Consider the following 22359-nt stretch of genomic DNA (forward strand, 5'->3'; position numbering starts at 1 on the left):
TAGCTTTATATTGTACAAATCTAGAACTCAAACTACAACAACTGGAACCAACATCTAGTTTTATACCTCACTAATCTCCAAACATGGAGAACCAACATTTAGTTTTATCAGAACAAGAATCCAGAGAAACCTTTACTGGTTTATAAATGATCGACTACTTATTCTTATTAAACATGGGGAACCAATATGTAGTTTTATACTTTTGCCTTTTTGTCTTTCTTTTAGTTTTGTTGCTTTGTTTGCATTTCCTTCTAATTCATGTAAAGCACTTTGAACTGCCTTGTTGCTGAAAATGTACTATATTAATAAAATTACCTTACCTAATGATCAATAATATACAGATTTCTTAAAAATTTTCTTTATTGTTTGTTAGGTAAAAGAAAACTAAATCACACACACACACACAAAAATCCGTTTTCTATTTTATGAATTTTGTGGCCCGTTAGTAGTTAAAATGTGAACGTTTTGTCTCCCAGGACACAACGTGACGTCACGCTCTCCAGAGCTCCGCCCACTCCGCCATGACGGACGTCAAAACAACCAATGCCTCCACTAAGGTTACAGATGTCTAAAAACAGACCTAATATCGCTTCTGTTTAGTTTATTCCACTTTTAAAATTGTCTTCGGGTGCTGTGCGGTTGGCTGCACAAACAAGGATACAAACCAAACTTGTCATTTTATTTTATAACTTTTAACGAGGAAAGATACGGCGGCTACGGATGGCAGCTGTTAATCATAATGACTGGCAGCCCTCGGGTGTAACCGTGGATATACAGCGAACACTTTTTACAAGGTAAGACGACTGACGTTCATAAACTTTACAAGAACGTATGATTAGAAACAAATCAAATATTTCACTATGGCGAATGTAGCGCCTAACGGTTAGTAACCATGGAGACAGTGCCGCCCCGTCATGTAGCCTAGCATGTATGGAAAAAACTGGCTAGCATCTCGTCTTCTGTACGTTTTTAATGCCGCTCCGGTTGAAGGGGAAACGCTGTTTATGACAAATTAATATAAATCATGTGGTGTGAACTCAGGTGAAGTCGGTCATTTGACCAACACGTCAGGAGGGAGGAGATATGGGTCGGTTTCTCAGCTAGCTAGTTCTAGTTTTGATTAATCCTGCAGTCTATGAGCTCCAACCAGGTGTGTTACGTTCACAGACAAATTAGCTCGACTGGAACAAGTAGGAGCCACGAATAAACAGGAAAAGACAACTTTAGAAAACATTTTCAGTTGCTCTGTAAAATACTCCCGATCCTCATTTCCGACGTTGCAAAGGGTCAATACTTGCAAATGTATTAAAATGTTATGATATTAATGTAAATTACGTAAAATTGACTATTTTGAGCTTTACATCATGTTTATTTGATGTTATTTGCGCATCAAAAATATACCTGCAGTGTTGCTTTGACTCTTCCACGTATGTTTGAGAAATCCTTTAATCTCCATGGCAACTGCTGTCTAAAGCTAGCTGTCACTAGTCCTCTAGACTAGTGGCAGCAGCAGTTAGCAAACACCTGGTGGAACTGCGCATCCACTGAGCTCATCATATAAACGATTTCTCAATGCAACACTCCGAAAAACGATTGTAAGCAGTTAAAAAAAACTTTTGGAAAGAGCAGGAAGTTCTTAAAGAGACCGAGGCTTAATTTCAAGCCGTCAAATTGCTAAGTTATGTTTGATATATCCAGCATTTTAATAACAATTGAATGTAACAGTAACTTAATTGTGCTATAAAATGGCACTTTATGTCACTTTGACAAAGACAAAATGTGAATGTCTTATTTTTGTATACAATAAAGCAGGTGGAGTACAAAAGAACAAGTAATTAAATTCACTGACTTTGTCTGAGAAAATGGTAAATTAATTTGATACCTTACAAAATATTTTACACAGAAACTTCATGTTTAGCTTTGATTTTATCTAACTTTATTTACAGCCTAAACTTGCGGTCCATAAAAAAAATTTGCTTATTAAAAGTGAAGTTGAACTTTTAAAACACGACGATGCTTGAACTTTACTTGTGTTTGTTGGGTTACAATTTCACATCCTGTAATTAAAAAATAACTGAACCGTTTCTATGGAAACTTGCAATCTTATGGGCCGAGGTTACATATACAAAGTGTTCCTCCAATTTGCTGAGGTCATGCTCTGGTGTTGTTTTTGATGTTTTAATAGGTGCACAGACTTTACGAAGCCCAAACAGAACTTTAAACCTCATGTACTTTCTGATTTTATTATTTCTTTCTGCAAGATAAACCTAATTTCCATGCGTGGGTGAGTTAGAGCCCTTTAAAGTGAACAAGATGATGGATGTGTTGAATTGAGAGAGATACTGAGTCAAAAATGCACGTGGCCCAAAGGAAAAGCGGGTTTGAGGATAAATGTTTCTTTCCACCTCAGAGTTATTTCAACCCTGATCTGTCCAGCATACCAGCAGTGTAAAATAAAAAAGTGTTTTGTCTCTGTTTGGAGCAGAGAATCAGTTCCAAGGCAGAGGTTTTGAAGCTGATTTATTGTTTTTCTCTAAAATTCATTTAAAATTCATTAATTCCAAGGGGACAAACTTACTGAGCTCAACCCAGTTTCCTTCATTTGCCCGGTGAGTCCAAACGGATTGTTGTTCTCCCCAGACGAGCCCCTCTCCGGTTTCTTCCTGTTATTAAATATTCAAATCTCCACCGCAATCACTCTGTTTAGTAAACACTCAGGGGAACACACAGAGACTATTAACGCTGAGACGATTGCAAGGCTTTGTTTTTGTTTAGTTTTGTTCGCTGGTGTGACAGAGATGCTAATTGCTGAAGGATTGCCGGTTAATTGTTTTTCACTGTCTCAAAACTGTTCTCACAACTAAACTAGATTTTTTTATTATTGTTTCCTCTACCATATATTTAATTATTTTAATTAAGTAAATTTGCATCATATATATATAACTGTTTGTCTCAGGTTCAGACTTCAAAACAGGCACATCTGTCCGCCATTTATGCCCTTAAACATTCAATAAAATACAAAAACAAAACCTAAACTAACTACAGTTCAATAGTTCCCAATGAACAGCTAACAATTGTTGTAAAATTAAACATAACTTTAATGCACACCATTAATTATAAGTTTAAAAGGTATATACAAAGTTACACATAAAACCCCTATATATAATTTAATTAGTCTAAAATGTTAATGTTATAATACTCAAAACACCGAGATGACAATAAAGGAAGAAATTTTGAGATTAATCTCTGAATCTTTTCAGAAAAAAGTTAAAATTTCTCAGAGTTCAAAATGTTGAAAACCTTTGAGAAAAATTTCAGAAATTTTGAAATTACTCTCACAAATCTTTCTAGAAAGGTTTTGGAAATTTCTGAGCTCTGAAAGTCAAAAATATATGGGGAAAAAAATCATAAATTTTGAGATTAATCTCGGAAAAGTTTAAAAAAGAAATTTGAAAATTCTCTAATCTAAAAAAAAGTTCAAAATTTGTGAGAAAAACCTCAGAAATTTTGAGATTAATCTCGGAAAAGTTTAAAAAAGAAATTTGAAAATTCTCTAATCTAAAAAAAAGTTCAAAATTTGTGAGAAAAACCTCAGAAATTTTGAGATTGAGTTAAAAATTTTCTAGAAAAAGTCAAAGTTTTTGACTTTATGGGTACAGAAAATTCCCAAATTTTTTCTTCTAGAAAATTTCTGAGCTTAATCTCAAAATATCAGTTTTTGGCAGAAATTTGCTTCTTTTTTTTTCTATTTACAGTTACCGACGGCAACAGAAAAAAAGGGGGTTGCAGAGGCGAGCTGTCAGTTGCTGGTTGCTGTGGTAACCACCAACCGTCAAGAGCAGCGTAACATAACTTAGGCTGCGTTCACACTGCAGACTGAAATGACCCAATTCCAATATTTTGTCAAATCGGATTTTTTTTGCCCGGGCCGTTCACTCTGCCACACCTATGCGACCTGCATGTGTTCTGCAGTCTGAACGGGCAAAGGACCTGAAAGTGTCCCGCATGTGCACTAGAGGGCGCAATAGCGTCAGCGTTCTCAGTGTTCTGCCAACCGCCTTAAAAAGAACTAGTGCTCAGTGTTTGCAGAAGTAAACATGGATACTAATGGTGGAGCATAGCTTACATATTTGAAGTAGTTGTCCGACCGGAACCAGCATATTAACAACTTAATCCTCATTATAGTCCGTCATGGTGGTTGTTATACGTCCCACTTGCGCGTATCAGGGCACCGAATAGTGAGGTTTGTCCAGCATCAGTGACGTTCAGTTCGGATGAATGTGACCTGAACGTTCGGTCGCATTTGAATCGGATACGTATCGGATATGTAAGCGGCCTGGGTCGCATTCGAAAAGAACCCGACCTGTTCTGTTCAGACTGTCATGAAAAGATCAGGTACAGGTCGCATTACGTAAAAAAAAAAATCGGAATTGGGTCTCTTCAGCTTGCAGTGTGAACGCAGCCTTATATACCAAAAATGTCAGGAGAAATAAAGTTCTTGACCAAACAAAATTAAGCTGATGAATAAATTTTGACAAATGTTATATTTGTAATAATCCTTGTTACGTATGTATAGTCTCAAAATGAGTATTTTCTGATCCTTTATTCCTCGCCCTGTGTCAGATTATTTAAAGGAGTTTTGAATTGATCTACTTGTCTAGTTCATTTGTCATTCCTGTACATTCTGAGGACTCCTCGTATTTTTAATTTATTTTTTTTTTATGTAACAAAATGTTTCCCATCTGATCTCAAATGCTGTGCTGTTTTCTAATAAGCACCGCAGCAATTTCTGTTTGTTGCTAATGGTGGCACATGCTGCCATCCTGGGAACTCCAGCTGTGCGCAGGCGAGGACGGGCATCTCGTCCCTTCGCCACAACACGCTCTCCGCGTACAGACCGCCGCCTGGGGAGCGTGCATGCCTGCCCTGGAGGTGATACTAATGGGAGATTTTAACTACATTTCCCTCCTTCATCCTTTCCTCACCTCTTCCTCTCCCTCTGCTGCGGATATGAGCCTAGAGCAAACACAGGGCACTCTCATTAAGCGACTGGTATTAAATTCACTGTTATTAGAGAGGCCTGCTTTCATTTCACTGGCACAGCAAACCACAGAGACCCACAAGAGATTCAGACTGAAGGCTGAATTACTCTCAAACGTCCAGGTTTGTTTGAGGATTTGTATTTTTGAGACTGATACACAAAGAGCGTTGAGAAAAAAGTTGCATCTACTGCTGCTTTGTTTTTGTGTTACTGTTGAGAAGCAAAGCGTTTTATCTTGTAAATTGGTCTTGGTTTGCATTTTCTCAGGCTTTCTGAAGGTTTTTTCCTCTTTCCTTTTAGACTTCTGCAGATTTTAATTTCTGAAGCACGAATTTCACCTTTTTGGGAAGTGAAAAATTACACTGTTGAAGAAGAAAGTGAGATCCGCTGCAAAAGTATTTTCGCTTGTTTCTAGTGGAAATGTCTTAGTACACTTGAAATAAAACACAACTAACTTACAAGTAACTTTTCTGCAAAATATAGGAGTCTGGTTTAAGTAAAAAAAACTTGACATTAATGAGAAAGTGCTAATTTTACTGGCAGCTTAATTCACTTAAAACAATACATTTTCACATTTTATAGGTGAAATAATCTAAGTCAAAACTTACTAATAGAAGTAATTTTTTACTTAACACAAAGTAACTTGATGAAAAGTTAATTCCAGTTTTTGACCGTAACAAAATGTTCCAATATTCCAAAAGTTGAACATTTCTGAGTAACAACTCCATAATTTTTAATCTAAAATCTCTTTAGAAAAAACTCCAAAATTAAAAAAAAATATTCAACCTTATAAGATCAGAACATTTCCAGAGTTTTAAAAAAAAAAAAAAAAAGTTATTTAATTTAAATTTCTGAATTTCTACCTTTTTTCTAGCAAATTTGTGACCTTTGGATGTCAGAAATTTCCATGTTTTATTTTAGTTTTTTAAATTTATTTTTATTTCTGACTTGGAAATTTCTGAGATCCAAAAGTCGCAAATTTGCAAGAAAAGAAAACTGAAATATTGAGACAAATCTCAGAAATTTCCACTTGTTTTTTTTTCTTCTTTTTTTTTTAGATTATTTCTGAGCGTAATCTCAAATTTTCTGAGTTTTCTTTTCTTGCAAATTTGTGGCTTGTTTTTGCAATATGTTTTGTTTTTAGCATTTCAAAAATCAATGCAGAAAAGTGGAAACAGTTTACTAGAGAATAAATTAAGTTTGATAAGAACCAAACAATGTCCAATGTCTGTTTAATTCCCAGATGCCAAGATGAAAGTCTGTTAGACTTTTATGACCTATTTTAATCTAAGAGGGGATATTAGGATGGGAGAAAGGGAGGAGAGAAATTAAAGTTGTACGGTTGTAAACCACCAGAGAGTCTGACAGGTTTCATAAGGCGGGACAAAGGGCCTTTTTGGGTCCGACACATCCTTTCATTTTCTTTACTTGCAGAATTTCTAGTTTGCCACAAAGGTGGGGTTTCCTTTCAACATGTCTCTTTTGCGTAGAGACATGTGGATACAGACGGCAACACGGTTTCTGTCAGCTAGCGGCAGCCATTTTTAGTGTGGTCTTGTAATGAAGGTCTTCATTACTGGTCAGGATAACACTTTAATTATGTGCAAATGATAATGAGACGGGTACAAATAGATTGAAGTATTTTATTGGGTGTTTTATGCAGGGCATCTCAGTGGGTATTGAGGGTGTCCTGGGGGGGAATAATATAAATGAAGTAGGTATGGTAATTATGAAATGTATTACAAATGTTTGTAGATTATGGCTTACCTCTGCCTGAACACCTGGTAAAGATTCCGGAAGAGACCAAGTGCAGATGGAAGAGGGGGAACAAAGCCTGAGGTATTTTAGAAGTGATGAATAAATTAATATTTATATGAGGGTAGTTTTAGATAGCAAATGAGTATGTAACCATGAAGAATGTTTGTTATTTATGTGTTGAAGATTGGTTGTTTTGTTAAGTTGTTTGGTGTATATGTGGTTTGTTCTATCCTGTCTTTTGAGAAGTGTGTTAATTGGTACCGCCCAGGATTACAAAGCCTGCATGTTGGCCACATGATAGGAAGTAATAGGTGCGGGTGCTGCGACACCTCATGACCATGTAAGCAGGAATGTCATCTTTGTTAAATGTTGGAGATTAAAACACCTGGTTGGTTGCACTACCCCTGCCTCCAGACTCCTATTTCAGCCTCCCGCTAAGGGCCATCCTAACAGGTCTCCTGCTCCAGGCTTGGTTAGGTTCTCCATCTTGGACTTAGAAATGGTTTGTTAAAGCAAAAATAACAGACGTAGAAAGTTATTCAGACTGCTACAGGAGATCGTTCCTGCCCACAGCCGTTATTATCTTCAATAACTCTTCAGTTAAATTAATTACAACAATATTTAATTTCCCTTTGGGATCTATGAAGTGTCTTTGAATTTTAATCTTGCAGTTTTGCAAAAAAAAAAAAAAAAGTAGAAAAACTTTAGAGTTTTAACAGGGTCAAGTCAGTGTCTTGAGCACAGCAGACTGTGCTGTCTGCTGAATATGTTATTTTTAGATATTAGAAAATTACGCAAAAGGATTTGGACCACTGGGGAAAAAAGAACTCTGACGTTAATCTCATAATTCAGACTTTTTTTTTTCTTGGAATTCTGACTTTAAATTCATAATTCTGATTTTAACCTCAAAATTCTGGCTTTAATCTCAAAATTCTGACCTTTTTTGTCAAAATTCTGACTTTATTCTCAGAATCTATAAGCATTCAATCTCAAAAGATTAGGTCATAATTTTGAGAAAAAAAGTTTACATTCTGAGATTAAAGCCAGGTTTTCTTTTCAGTGGCTGTTTTGCTCTTCTGTTGCACAATATGGCATCATGTTGAGGTAAAATGTTTGTACTAAAGAAACGGCGAAACTATTTTTCACAACCACTTAAGACTGTAAGAAAGTCTGAAGAGTTGTAGTAGAGATTGAAACTTTTTGCACTGTGCTATCTGTGCCTGCTGCAGCAGACAGCACAGTTTAACATTAACACAGCAGTACAACCGGGCAGAAAGCATTGCGATGACGGCAGGGTTCCCTGCGTGCTGTGATCCGCCAGAGAGGGTGGCCATTTTTCATATTACTGCTCACCCTCTGTCTGACATGTCAAAGAAGGACACGATCAATACGCGTACAGCAGCCAGGCCCCGACTCGGCAAAATCAATGCCGCTTATTTGATCAAAGACTGCTTCCACAAGCCACGGGGAGAGCGTTCATGAATACCTGTCTAATGTGTGGCGGCAGGTTGTGTTGCGTCTGGAGTAAGTGCGCCGTGGTACGCCATCGCCGCCGCCATCCTTCCGCCTGCAGAAAGCGCTCCTGTCAGCGGCCCCTCGGGGCACAGCGAGCTGAGTGACGGCGAGCAAACCGAAGTGGCTCTGACAAGGGAACTGGCATCAAATTCCCTGACAGCTACCTCCACAACTTCCTCTGGTAAAACCATGTCACACACATTAGGCGATTACCGAGTGGATTTAGTGAATGTGAAATGTGAGTGAGCGCTCCGTGATACACGATCCTATTCTTCTTTACCTCATGAGGAACACGCCTGTGTGACACGCTGGTATCTGCTGCAGATATTTGGTTCTAGTTTTATAAGTAAGAAGTAAAAACAGATGACAGAGTTCAGTTTGCAACCTGACAGAGAGTTACATTTACTGGGTAGAGTACACCAAAGTTATACTCAAATAAAACTAGCTCTGCTTCGACATATTTTTATTCAAGTAAAAGTAAAAAGTAGCGGTCCAAGAAAGTACACAAAAGAAAAAAAAAAGTATTTGGTAAAAAGTTTACTCAAGTACTGAGTAACTGATCAAATTATCCATCCATCCTTCAATGACAATAATAAGTAAGTTATACAAGTTATATAAGTAACCAGAAATATCAAAATCAAGCAAAATATTTTTTTCCAAATCAGTTTCTTTCTTATGAAACTTTGACACTGCAGGTGTGTGTCTCTGTCTAGTGGATTTTTAGTTAAAACATGTTTGTTTTTCATTCAGTGGGTAAAAAATCCAGAAGTTTTACTCAAGTAAGAGTAGAGAAACTTCATAATCATATTACTCAAGTAAACGTAAAAAGTACAGCACAGTAAAAATACTCCTAATAGTACTCAAGTCAATGTAATTGAGTAAATGTAGTTAATTACTACCCAACGTGCTTTGTTGCTAAGGCCGTTTAACGAGCTTTACATCATAAACACATCAGAGTCACAAATTATGAAAACAACCAATAAACATCATCAAAATCATCAATACACATCAAATATGTTGATCAATGCTCCAGTTATTATCAATCAAACAGGTGGGTTTTTAGTTTTAATTTAAAGGATCTCAGTGTTTCGGCTGTTTTGCAGTTTTCTGGAAGTTTGTTCCAGATTTGAGGCTGGATGCTGTTTCTCAATGTTTGGTTCTGGTTCTGGGGATGCAGAAAGTTTATTCTCTGAGCTACAGGGAGCCAGTGTTCGGACTTTAAGACTGGTTGATGTGATCCGTCTTCCTGGTTATAGTCAGAACACCAGCAGCAGCATTTTGGATCAGCTGCACTGTTGCAGTAATCGATGCGACTAAAGATAAATGCATGGATGAGTTTCTCTAGATCTCACTGAGTCATTAACCCTGGAAATGTTCTTCAGGTGATAGAAGGCTGGCTTTGTAACCGTGTTTATGTGGCTCTGAATGTTCAGGTCAGAGTGAAAAAGTCTCCTGGTGGAACGAATACTTTTTATCAATATGTATGAGTTATAGACTTAAAACAAACTTGTATGTCCTTCTGAAATGTTGCTTGTAAGTGCATTACGATATTTGTGATAGAAGCTAAACTAAAACACTTGGTAAGATTTCTTTGTTTTTGCAGTGTGTGCTTGTATAGTGAATGCTAAATCGTGGGTTAACAGTTTTGGTTGGAACCCGACAGAGTGAAAAAATCGTCCTCAAAGATGTAAAACCATCATTGGAGAGAAGAGGGCTTCATTTAACCCTGTGTGTTTTTCCTGTTTGTTTAAGTTGCAGGCGGCAGGTTTTTTCATGGTGGCAGACCCTTCTGTTGGCGCCGTAAAGCACAGCGGTGTGTTCAGCTGTGACTGGGACTCATTAGATGAGGAGGATGTCCGTCATGGTGCCTGGCTGTCTGCGTGTTGGTCATCCAGCAGGGGACCGAGGAAGAAAGGGTACAGGCTGAGTTTTCCTCCTCATCCAGGCTCTGTCGTCCTTTTTTTGCTTCCCTCTTTGCCCTGCTGCTTTCTCTCTCTGTCTCTCTCTCTTCCATCCTTCTTTTCCTCCCCTCTTGTATCTCTCAACGGGGGTTCATCTCTTGTGTTTCACTGAAGCCCATTATCAGTTCCCCGCCAACCTACATCCCCAGCTAGCCTCTCAGCAACAACACACAACTACTCGATCAAAGCCCCAAGAGGCTTGGCAGCATGATTGATGCTTACCAAGGAATTCATTGTTGTTGACCTGTGTAGCCAATCCCAGTCATCTGTGCTGCCATTACTGCACGTCTTATGTGGTGTTGCACTGCGGTGTTGTTAGCCAGGCATCATTCTTGCTCCATCCCAAACAACCTTCAGTAATAAAAGAATCTGTCAGGTGTGCTGGACAAATATGACAAACAAACCTGACATTCTCTTATTTATACCTCTGAGAAGCCATTTCAGATCCGCTGTGATAGCAACTCACTGTAGCCGTTAGCAGCGAGCAGCGTCCGAATCAAAACCAATTTGCACTTACTGTATGTTAAGGCTCACAAACATCAATGATAAATTAGACTTTGATACAAACAAAATAGGGAAAAATGAGATCTGTTTGTGCTCTTCTCTAAGGTTTAAATGTGCCAAGAACATGGCTATCATGTCTTCATATGACAACTGTAGAATCCCTGAAATACAAAATGCATAAATCCCTACAAAACAACGAACCTTCATGAGAATTATGAATTTTGTACGACGTTGTATTATGGTGCGGTCACACCAAATGCGCTTTGAACGTCTGGTTTACGTTCAAAGTCTATGTGGAGGCGCGTCGAGGGGGTGTCAAGTGCTGAGCGGTTTGAAGCGTTTCGAGCGTTTGATGTGCGTCAATGCGTCCTTCGCTGGGGTTGCAAAAGTCTAAACTCTCAACGATTGACGCAGAGCGTCAACCAGCACATAGTGGAGCACTTTCCAATGTGATCTCAGAAAAAAGAAAAACGATGGAAGATAAACTAATTGTCGCTGTTTGCTCTCGTTCTATAATCAACGGCCAATCAAGTGATGACTACAGAGACGGGAGTAGAAAGGAAGAGGATCAGCGAGGAAGATGGAATGTCAAATAACTTATAACTTTTACTATATTTCCCCCACATTTGAGCTATCCAAATCACAAACATTAATCACAAATATTTAGACGAAATATGTTTCGTTTAAATATTGATTTAGACGAAATATGCAGGGGACGGTGGGAGAGTTTGAGGGACTCATAGGTTAAGGAGTCTGATTTTTCAGTTCTTTTATTATTTTTTAGTTCTTTTATGATTTTTTAGTTCTTTTATGATTTCCTCCTTTTGGAATCAGTTTTCTTTCTGACACATTTTCATTCAGAGGACGGTGAAGTTTCCCCTCAGAGTACTTCAGTGTCAAATCTTCATCCATGTGTGGAGCGGCTCGGTCTGGACTAGTTTCTAAACTCTGTTTATTGTTTATGCCCTCCTTTCCTTTTCTCTCTCACAAGTTTCTTTTCATTTGTTGGACTTCCCTTGAAGAGAATGGTTGCCTAGATTTTTTTTTTTTTTAGCTCTCTTGTCCTTTTGTCCTGAACATACTGAGAGACAAACACAACAAAGAGACGATGTAAGTCATTGGGGGCGTTGGCACATGAGAGTTGGCGTTTGATGGGCTCGGGCCTCTGTGGCTCTGAAATGAGAAAGGACATCGTTCATTTCCAACCTCAAATTGCTTCGCTCTCACGTCTGACCCTCTGGTTTAACGGCCTGACCCCTGCAATGTATCGGCGGCTCTCTCACACAAAAACAAGTGTTGACTAAACAATCAACAAAATGTTCAAAGACAGTTACAGAGATGGATTTGATCTAAACGCATGAACAGCTTCGCTAGTTACAGAAGAGGATTAGGGCTCAAAATTCTGAGAATAAAGTCAAAATTCTGATATTTAAGTCAAAATTCTGAGTAAAAAGTGAGAATCCCGAGAAAAAGTCAAAATTCTCAGATTAAAGCAAAAATTCTGAAAAAAGTCAAAATTTTGAGAAAAAAAGTGAGAATGCTGAGGTAAAAGTCAAAAATGTGAGATTAAAGTCTGATTTTTTTCTTCCAGTGTTCCTAATCTTCTTCTGTGGTTAGTAAACATTGCTGAAGCAGCCATGTCTAACTTGATCACATCTCCATGGCAACAGATTCGCAGTGACCACTGAAGGTATCACTGATACCCAGGTGGCTCGGCGGCGAATCAGCTGAACTGTGGAGGCTTTCGGTCTCCTGAGCGCAGCCGCGTTTCATCGAGTCCCTCCGTCTCCGTACCTTCTGTCAGATTGCCCTGTGGAAACGGCGGCCCTGCTCATATAACTTCATTACTTTTTAATGCAGCTATAATTACTCCAGCATGTTGTAATTGGACAGAGATATGAGAACAATAAAGGATGTCAGGACAGAGAACAGGATTTTAATTGTGGGTTAATGATATTTATTTTGCAGCATGGCTCTATCTCTCTCTGAGTCACAGCTCAGACGTGTGGGCTAAGTACTGGATCTCCTGGGAGCGGGGAATGGGGCTTTTTTAGTTTTTTCCTGGTGAGCTGAAGAGATGCTTTCTCCCCTCTTGCTCTGGTTTTATCATAGAGAGGCAGCACATTAACCTCAGATCTGATTAAGGGCTGTATCAGAGCCAGGTCTCACCGCGGCCAAGCTGCCGGGCTCCTCTGGACTCAGATTAGACCTGACCCATGACCGCCGTGTCAGTAACACATAATGAACTTAGCTTTATCAGCCCAATTTGTCTCCCAGTGGGTAAAAACAGAAAAGAGAGCAGGAACGCCACGTTACGTCGATCGGATGGGAAACCTGGAGGGTTAATGCTCAGATAAGAATCACATTGCTCCATCAGTTCTCACAACAAGAAAAGCAGCTATTAATTTACAGATGGAGTAGATTGGGTAAATGTGCCTCAAAGTGCGGCTTGGGGGCCTTTTGTGGACCGTGGAGTGATTTTGTGTGGCCCCCAACTGCAATTAAAAAATAATACAAATTTGTCCTGTCCATTACAGTTTCAAATGTAATTTGTTGATTTTGTGTGAATTTCCACAATTGTAGTAAAACTGGAAGAATTGACTAATGCAATTTGGCAGTAACAAATAAAAGCCATTTTGATTTAATTAATAAAATAATGTTTAAGCACACAGCTGTTATCCTGTAGGTTTTATTTATGCATAAGTCTAGAATCTAGAGGGCCACATAAAAAGCTGCGGCGGGCCGCATTTGGCAAGCCCCCCCCCTTGTGTTTGATACATGTGATACAGAAGACCTAGATCTGTATTGTGATTGTTAACAAGCAGAATAGTTAATTTATTTTCTATGACATTAAAAGTGTAATAACAGAGAGCAGAAAGTTTGCTGCAGTCGATCCCAACTTCATTCCCCCTCTGACCAAAATGAAGACGTCACATCTTGTTATGAGCTACTAAGGATTGACGGGAAAATTATACACCTCCATTAATGAGCAAAGGGATTAACAAAAACGGGGGGAAAAAAGACCGATAAGAGGCGGGAGGGGAGTTTCGCATCACAATCAATTACTGTGTTCGTCCACCTGCAGTTTGCATACGCCGCTGATGAGGAGGGGATTATCAGGCAACGAGAGAAAAGATGAGATGAGTACAACCAACAGATTAATATCCTGCCACTGCAGCCAAGGGAGAGATTAATTTCCTCCTTTCTTCCATTTAAGAGACGGCGCATGCGTCTCAGCGGCCGTTCGCTTTAATAGAGAGAAGAAGAATGTGTGATCTGTTGTGCTGCCTGCCGGTTTGATGACAAGAACAATGAATGCCATTGGTCAGCTAGTGAACTTAAAGCAAGTCCATCGCGGCGCCCTTTGCCCCCTGTCGGTGTGTGTGTGTGTGTGTGTGTTTGTTGAGCCAAGGTGTGATTGATTGGACCTCTGAGTGCTTGTGCCACCGGGAGGCAGAGGAACGAACCGAAGTGCGGGCTTATGCTGAGATTGAAGCATGCGAGGGGAGTGGGAGTGCAGCGTGACACGCTCCTTTAGATTTAATTTGATTAAATGAGAGTGCTGCCACTGTAACCAATGAGAAAAATAATCATACGCATATTTCTGCAACATTAGGCTGATAAAAAGACGGCATCACAGAGAATACATGCTGAAAGTAACATAAAATAAAATTAAAAACCAGCTCCAGATTTCAATTTATTTATTATAAGCTAAAACACGCAATACTAAGTCAACATTTTGAGTTACTGGTATAGAAAAAATTGCCTTTAAAAGTGACATATTATGCTTCCTTGAACAGGTTAGGTGGGCAAAACAAAACATATTTATTATATTTTTTGCACAAAATTATTATTTTGAGCTCCTTTCAGAATGAGCTGTTTTAGAGCGTCTTGTCACTTTAAATCCAAATTACCTGCTGCTGGCCACGCCCGAACTCAACGCTCTTGCACGGGACAAAAATCTGTTTGGCTGCAAACAGATGCACAGTTATACAAACGGGCACCTTTGAAAAGCATTAGTAGAGCTTCCTGCACAACCAGGAAGAATGTAGCAAGTGGTTTCTGGATGATAAGTCAACAACAAAACTGTTGTCTTTTCCAGCAGCAGTAAAACCAGCTGACCAAATGTGCTGGAATCCTGATTTGGTTGATATTCAGTGTTTTACTGGTGATCTAATTCAAACCAACCAAGACAAGTGAGGAAAAAATAACTAAGACAGTTAAATAAAAAGCAAAAAGGAGTGTGTAGAAAGTAGATTTAGGCATTTTGTCTTTTAAAATTTCACCAAAAACCGTTTGCATGTGACTATTTGTTTAGCATATTATCAGTGTTGGCTTAGAGATCCATAAATCTGTGCTGGAATTGTTGATATTTGCTGTGGGTATTCGTATTGTTCCAGTTGGAAAGCCACTCCACACGATTCCGGAGCGGTGTCATTAGGTTCCTGCTGCTGTAAATCTTCCTCCTTATTAGGAATGCAGAAGCTCAATACGTGGAAATACAGCCACTCACCAACACTCTATCAAACCGCCGGCTCATCGATCAGCTGCTCTCCTCTCGTTCACCTGGGCTCAGATGGATTGACCCCGGAGTGTCAGTCAGTTGCGTGAGTCAGACTCTTCGGTTTCCTCCTTCTTAAAGTCACTTCCTGCGGCGAAGCCTCTGCTCAAATGTCAAAGTAAATGAGCTGGCCAGGATGTGTTGGCCACTTTCTTCCATGCGTTGCGTTTCTGCGGTTCCCACAGACACGTATTTACACACACCTCCTCCATCATCTTCCCTCCCAGGGGGCTTGGAGGTCATTTGCTCGCTTTAAGGTGTAATTAAAGGCCTGTTAATTATTTAGTTTGCCCCAGGGGGTGAAGCCATTCTCGGCCTTCAGTTTGAACAGTTTCTGCCCAGAGTTGAAAGCCAAAGAAAGTTTGATGCAAATCTCCACAGACTCGACATGAAAGCAACGCTGTATGTCTCAAAGTCTGTGTTCTTGGCTGTTTAGTTTTAATTACTTTCCAGTGTCATTAAGTCATTAATTATGGTTTTTGTAAAGTTTTCATTCATTTATTGAAACATCGCAGACACAAACATGTAGTGGGGAGTAAGGTCACACACAGCTTGGTGCAGAAGAAAAAGTTACAGTCAGTTTACTAATACAGCTTCTGGTGGAGACTTTTTCTAAAGTAGCGATATCTAAATCTATATTTTGATCAGATCAAGTTTGGTTGAACATTCAGTATTTTAAAGAGGCAATGTTATGTAAAATTGAGCTTTACATCATATTATAATGTTTTCTCATTAAAACAGACATGGGGTGTTGCCTTTATTGTCTAAAGCATGTTGAAGAAATCATTTAATCTCCATGGCAACCATTCAGCTCCAAAACGCGTGGCTGAACCTAGCTCCGCCTTTGAGACACAGCTCCTCCTCAGCTCCCACACTCACCTCTTTCAGACTAGCAAACACCTGGTGGAACTGCGGATCAGCTAAGTTCGTTGTTAACTCTGTGAAATGCTTTAGGGGAGTGGTGCCCAAAGAGCCGGCATCCCGCTTGTTTTAGTTCTCTCCTTGGTGGTAGTAACAACCTTCTCAGCATGCCAATATTCTTCTTCGGCCTCTAATGAGCAATCATTGGATCCAGGTGCGTTAAACCAGGGAGAGAACTAAAACATGCACGATGCCGGACCGACTTTGGGAACGCTGCTTTAAGGTTTAAGGCTGTAACGATTCCTCATTTGATTCAGGGATCTTGATTATTAAAATTCCTTGAGGGAACCTGCCTCGAAGCTTCGTTAAATTGTGTTTTATTATTTAGCGCACCGTGTTTCATCCCGTGATTGATTATGTTACGCAACGCTTTCACGTCCGCCTCCGAATTGTTGCTAATCACTAAGTGTTAGCAGCATCCAGTTAAATTGAATATAATTTCATATTTTTTTATATAATTTTTGTCCAGATTAATTAAAAAATGGAGCCATTATTGTTACAGAGAAGTAATTGTTAGGGATGCGTAAATATGAAAATTTGATCTGATAGTAACTCTGCTGTTATAGTCGAATTTAAAAATATTTTATTTTATCACATTTTTTATCCGATTGCTCAATTAATCATAAGAATAATCGATGAAATACTCGATTACTAAAATAATAATTAGCAACAGCCCTGAAAGGGTTAATAGAGGAGCCATGATGACTTCCTGAAAGAGCAGGGGCTTCTTAAAGAGGCAGACGCCCAATTTCATATCGCTAAATTATAAAATCAGATTTTTTTAAGTCATATTCAACATGTTACTCGATTGTGCTACTATTACTGCTCCTCTAACTGAATAAATGGATATTAAATATAACGTTCAGGCACTGGAGCAAGCTAACTGGCCAAAGTCTAAGCCATGCATGCTGGAACAACATGCAGCAGCAGCAGCAGGTGAGTTTGTGTGCTGCTGATCCCCAGAGATCCTAACAGAGCGACAGAAGGTCTGATAAGACTCTTGGAAGCCATTTGGTGTAAAATTCGTATCCTGTCCTATTCCACTCAGCCCCATGATCTCACCTCTGTCCCCAGAGGGCATAATGACAGTGATACCTGTAGAAGGTGGTTTCTTTGCAGCCTACCTGGGCAGAGAGGCAGCAGACAACAGGCCATTTAAACCAATTCCAAGCCTGTCAATTAGGCAGGTGATTTGTGTTGGACAGAAATGTCTTTGGCACTGCTCCCTCCTTCGCTATGCACACACACACACTCCACCTCTATCCTGCAATCCCTGTGTGACTCGAGGAGCCATTGATTGGTTGAGCTGTTCACCCCTCAGACAGATCGATAATCGCTGTGTTCCTGGAGCGAGCGGATGGCCAGCCGCTCGTTTACCGGTTCCCATGGGAACTGCTCTGCATCCCAGGGGACGCTGACCACCTTCGCTGATTTTTTATTTATTTTTTTAATGGTTCGACTTTTCGAAAAGTTAGGCTGAATCAACTGCTGGTGGGGGGGGCTTCATTTGTCCTGATTGATAGATGCTGTAATTGGCAGCGAAATGGTAAAATCCAAAACCCTGAGGGAGAGTTTTAGAGGTTCTTGTCATTTTTCCTTCTTATTTTTTAGACGAGATGAGGTGTGTATGTGTGGGGGTGGGCGGGTGGGGTGTGTGTGTGTGTGTGTGTGTAACAGCAGTGTAATGAATTTCTCTTGATTAAAAAATTCTCACAGAGAGCGACTGCTGAAACTCTACGTATTGATTTCCATTAAAAGTAATCAAATTTTTCATAGTGTTAGATGGGTGTGGACTTTTTTTTTATGGTGAAATACTTTTGATTTCGGCTTTTAAAATAACCACCAATCTACATAGAAATGTTTAAGTCGTCTCATTCATCAATCACAGCAAAAACTCAAAATCTTACACTAGACCAGAAATACTTGGTGTCTTAGTACATTTAAAATAAGACAAATGTAATTTATAAGGTCATTTTGAGCCCTTTTTGGACCTCTAGAGACAAATATTATAAGTTTTTTATCCTTTTGTCTTTTTGTGACACTGATGTTGCCTGAATTTTTCATCTTATTGTTATTTTTATAACTTTCTGCCCATCATACTCCTCATAGGAGACATAAAGAAACAATAAAAGTTGTTTTTTTGTCAATGTGCAAAAAAAAACAACTTATAAGCAGAAGTTGGAAAAGTACCCAAAAATTTTATTCAGGTAAAAATAGAAATACTCCAACATATCTTTACTCAAGTAAAAGTTAAAGGTAGCCGTCCAAGAAATTACTCAAGTAAGAGTAAAAAAGTACAATTATCAATCATTTAATATTTAAAGATTACACAATCAGACTGAACAAAATATTAAATTAAGTGGAAATTTGGGTATTTTATGAACCAAAATGATAATAATTTATATAAGTAACAAAAAATTAAAATCAGGCAAAAGAAAAATTTTTCCAAATCAGTTTCTTTCAATATAAATCTTATGAAACTTTAACAAAAACTGCAGGTGTGTGTCTGTGTCTGGTGGATTTTTGGTTGAAACATGTTTGTTTTTCATTCAGTGGATGGAAAATCCAGAAATATTACTCAAGTAAGAGTAGAAATACTTTGTAATAAAGTTACTCAAGCAAAAGTACAAGGTAATATAAATGCTCCTAAGAAAGTTACTGAAATAAATGCAACTTTGCTTATAAGTAACTGTTCAGAAAGATATAGTAGCTTGTTTTAATCAATTTCTTAATATTGATGAAAAAGTACTTTATTTCACTTATGGGAAAATATCTTTTTATTTTCATCAATAATTAGGATTTTTTGACATAAAACAAGCTCCTATATCTAGCAAAAAGTTACATTTAAGTTAGTTTTGTCTTATTGTAAGATATTTGCAGTGTAAACTACCCAACAGTCCTTGGTGAGATTTGGTGTTTTTGCAGCGTCTCTCTGATTCTTACTGTATGTGAGAGTTTTTCTAATCTGAACTCTGAAACTATTGGTAGGTTATTTGTTGGAGCCACCTCCAAAAAAAAAAAAAAAAGCCTGCAAAATTTAGAGCTGTGTCTTCAGATTCATAAGCCACCAAACCAATAGCTTTGAGTTATCTGGAGCATGAATTTCACACTCCTACCAGCCTTGAATCGCTCGAAGCATCAATCTCCCTTCTATTAGACCTGCACTGTCTGCTTCATGGCCGTGTTTTCTCGCTGGAGTCGGGCGAATATTGGACTGCAGATGGATGACACAGACATGCGGAGTAAGAGCGCGAGCAGAGGTTATATGGGGCTGAAATATGCACGATGTTTAAGCTGTGATACATGATGAAGAATGGCAACCTTCCCCCTCTATCCGCGCTGCCCTGTCCGCTGGTACCGACGCCTCGTAAAAAGTCCTGTGTGGCCCAATGTTCGGGCCGTAAAGCCGAATTAAAATATTAAATCTGTCAGGGCCTGTCCTCGTAAATAAAGCCATATATCAGCCCTCCATCCATAAAAGTGAGAAAGGGTGGAAGCGTTTTATGAGGCAGATCGGAGCGGACCTATTTCAGAGTGGATCGCAAAGAGCCGCTGTATCGGCGCTCGCACCTGTGGAGAGAGCTAATAACATGTACCGATGGAAGGAGAACCAGATCGATGGAAGGGAAAAGGATGAAAAGTCAAACTTACAAAGCAAAATAACAAATAGGAAAAGCTCGCAGAATCTAAAACTATTCCTGTTTGTAAATGTTCTAATCAGCAGTGTCAAACTCAGTTTTTTGGGGGGCAAAATCAAGATCATAAATGCTCCTAAAGGGCCGGTTGTGCCAGGATGTATTGATAAAACCTGTTCATAAACTGTTGAAATATCAATTATTAAAATTATATATTATTATTGAGCATCTTTTCAGTCCCTCCAAGATTTTGTGATACTTTCTGTGATTATTTAAAAGTGTTTGTGGTACTAATTTGTCAATATTTGCACTTATTTATGACGGTAAATGCGACTTTTTGTATAAATCATTGACTTTACTCTGACATCAGTTAACATCAGCAGCTGTTTGTAAGCAAGACGGCTTTTGATTATACAGCAGCTATATGAAAAATGTCACTAAAGGCACCAATTGTCTCAACAGTTTGTTGGCACCGCCATAGCTCTCTATCAAAAACTATGAATGAATATCTAAAAACGGTTATTTTCCTCAGCAGTAGAAGAGTTTTACATCAGTGAATCTGAGGTGTGTTTAGTTGCAGACCAATTAGGAGTGAAATCTTATATTTGCTTTTCCCTGTAAGAGAGCATGGCTACGGTGTTTTTCTCTAACTTGACACTTGAGTTTGTCACATTAAATAAGGACGACATGAATAAAAGATGACTTATTTATAACTGATGAGATAAAATCAGAAATGAGTTCTGAAACGCAGCAGCTTTCCTAAAATGTTTTTATTCAGTTGGGTAGCATTGAATTTCACTGTTGATCAGATACGCTAATGTCTGTGTGAAAATGTTGAGCTCTTCTTTTTAAAGAGACAGTACTATGTATTTTCTAGACATACATTGCCATTTTATTGTACAATCAAGTAACTATAACTTCAGTTATAAAAACTTTTTGACTTTGTAAATTAGCGCCTTAAAATTGGGCCGCTGTCTCAGGAATGTAACGTTACCAATCAGCAGGCACCGCCCGTTACCTAGCAACCCCAGCAAAGCTTAGGCCGTTACCTAGCAACCCCAGCAAAGCTCCACCATGTGTGCGCTGTACAATGGCTGCAAATAAATAGTAAAGTTTTACTTGGAATTAGGAGACATGTTGTCAGCAGTTCATGACCAATGTTCATTTTACTCAAACATTTACCTAGGAAGAGTAAAATCAGAGAAATGTATCAATTTAAGTAGTCTTTTAATTTTTTCCATAGATAAAGAATTTTTATGATATTCGCACTAATGTATGATGGTACACGTGACTTTTTATTACTTGGCATATCGACTATACCTTGACATCAGGTAAGACTGAGGCGGCAGTCACTTAAACCAAATGTCTTCAGCCATTTTTAAAAAAAAATTTTATTTCCAGTAAAAAATCAGGGGAAAAATGTGCAAATCTGCAGATTTGTGAAAAACTGGAGGGACTAATTGATGTAATTTGGAATCTAATGGGCCACATAAAAAGCTGATCACTTTGCAGTGGCTTCTTCATTTTTTCCAGAGCTTTATCTGTTGTAAAAACATATTTTATTTATTTTTACAGTACATACCGCTCCTTCCGGTGTCTCTGTCAGTATCCATGTCTGCCCATAGTAATTTCTTTCCACAGTTGACCTGCCTCCCATGGCGGTCCAGTCCAGTGGTCCCTGAGATCATAGCCATTAGCATTAACAGGTGGTAGGGATGTTGGGATGGGACGTCCACCTGCTACTGGGCAGCTGCTTCTGCCCGCTCAGCTAATTGGCTGGCAGGTGGCCTGGAAGACGCCAGAGTGTCTGAGCCAGGAAGGAAGCAGGAGAGCAGGGACATAACGTCCTCCTGCATCCAAGACTAAAGATGAAAAGGCTTCTGCAGAGCTAACAACACAAACCTCACCTTCACCACAGGCTTACAGTAAATACACAGCTCTGAATCTGTTTTTAGCTAAAATACACACGTCCATTCGTGTGTTTTTTTAATTTTATTTTTATTTTCCACACATACACACTGTAAAAGCACAAAATCTTGCCAAATGTTTGTAATCTAGTTTCTAGATCAGCGATGTCAAACTCATTTTCATTTTGGGCCAAATCAAGATCATGAATGCTCTTAAAGGGGCGGTTGTGCCAGAATGTATTGATAAAACCTGATCACAAACTGTTAAAATATCAACAAATTCTTAAAATTAATAACGTTATTGAACATCTTTTAGTTCCTCCAGGATTTTGTGATACTTTTTGTGATTTTTTAAAAGTGTTTGTGGTTCTAATTTGGAAATATTTGTTCCTTTTTATTATTTATGGACTATACTCTGATATCAATTAAGGCTGAAGCAGCTGCCTAGTACAAGTAAGAAAGTTTTTGACAATTTTTGAGAAAAACCTGCAATAAACTCCCAATTTTGTTTTAGTGCAAAAAAGTGTTCATTTTGCGTGAATTACCACGATAATTC

At 38.7% G+C, this 22359-nt stretch overlaps 1 long non-coding RNA gene across 1 annotated transcript in view; it reads left to right on the top strand.

The window, feature by feature from the left end:
• The first annotated feature begins 521 nt into the window (after window positions 1-521).
• Window positions 522-22359, top strand: part of LOC114160438 (uncharacterized) — a 31904-nt gene continuing 10066 nt past the window's right edge. Inside the window, exons 1-4 of the long non-coding RNA XR_003598759.1 lie at window positions 522-794; window positions 10067-10230; window positions 11312-11366; window positions 15989-15993. This is a non-coding gene — a long non-coding RNA (uncharacterized LOC114160438). The remainder of the gene's footprint in view (window positions 795-10066; window positions 10231-11311; window positions 11367-15988; window positions 15994-22359) is intronic.

This window comes from Xiphophorus couchianus, chromosome 16, assembly GCF_001444195.1.
Source record: "Xiphophorus couchianus chromosome 16, X_couchianus-1.0, whole genome shotgun sequence".
Classification (NCBI taxonomy): Eukaryota; Metazoa; Chordata; class Actinopteri; order Cyprinodontiformes; family Poeciliidae; genus Xiphophorus; species Xiphophorus couchianus.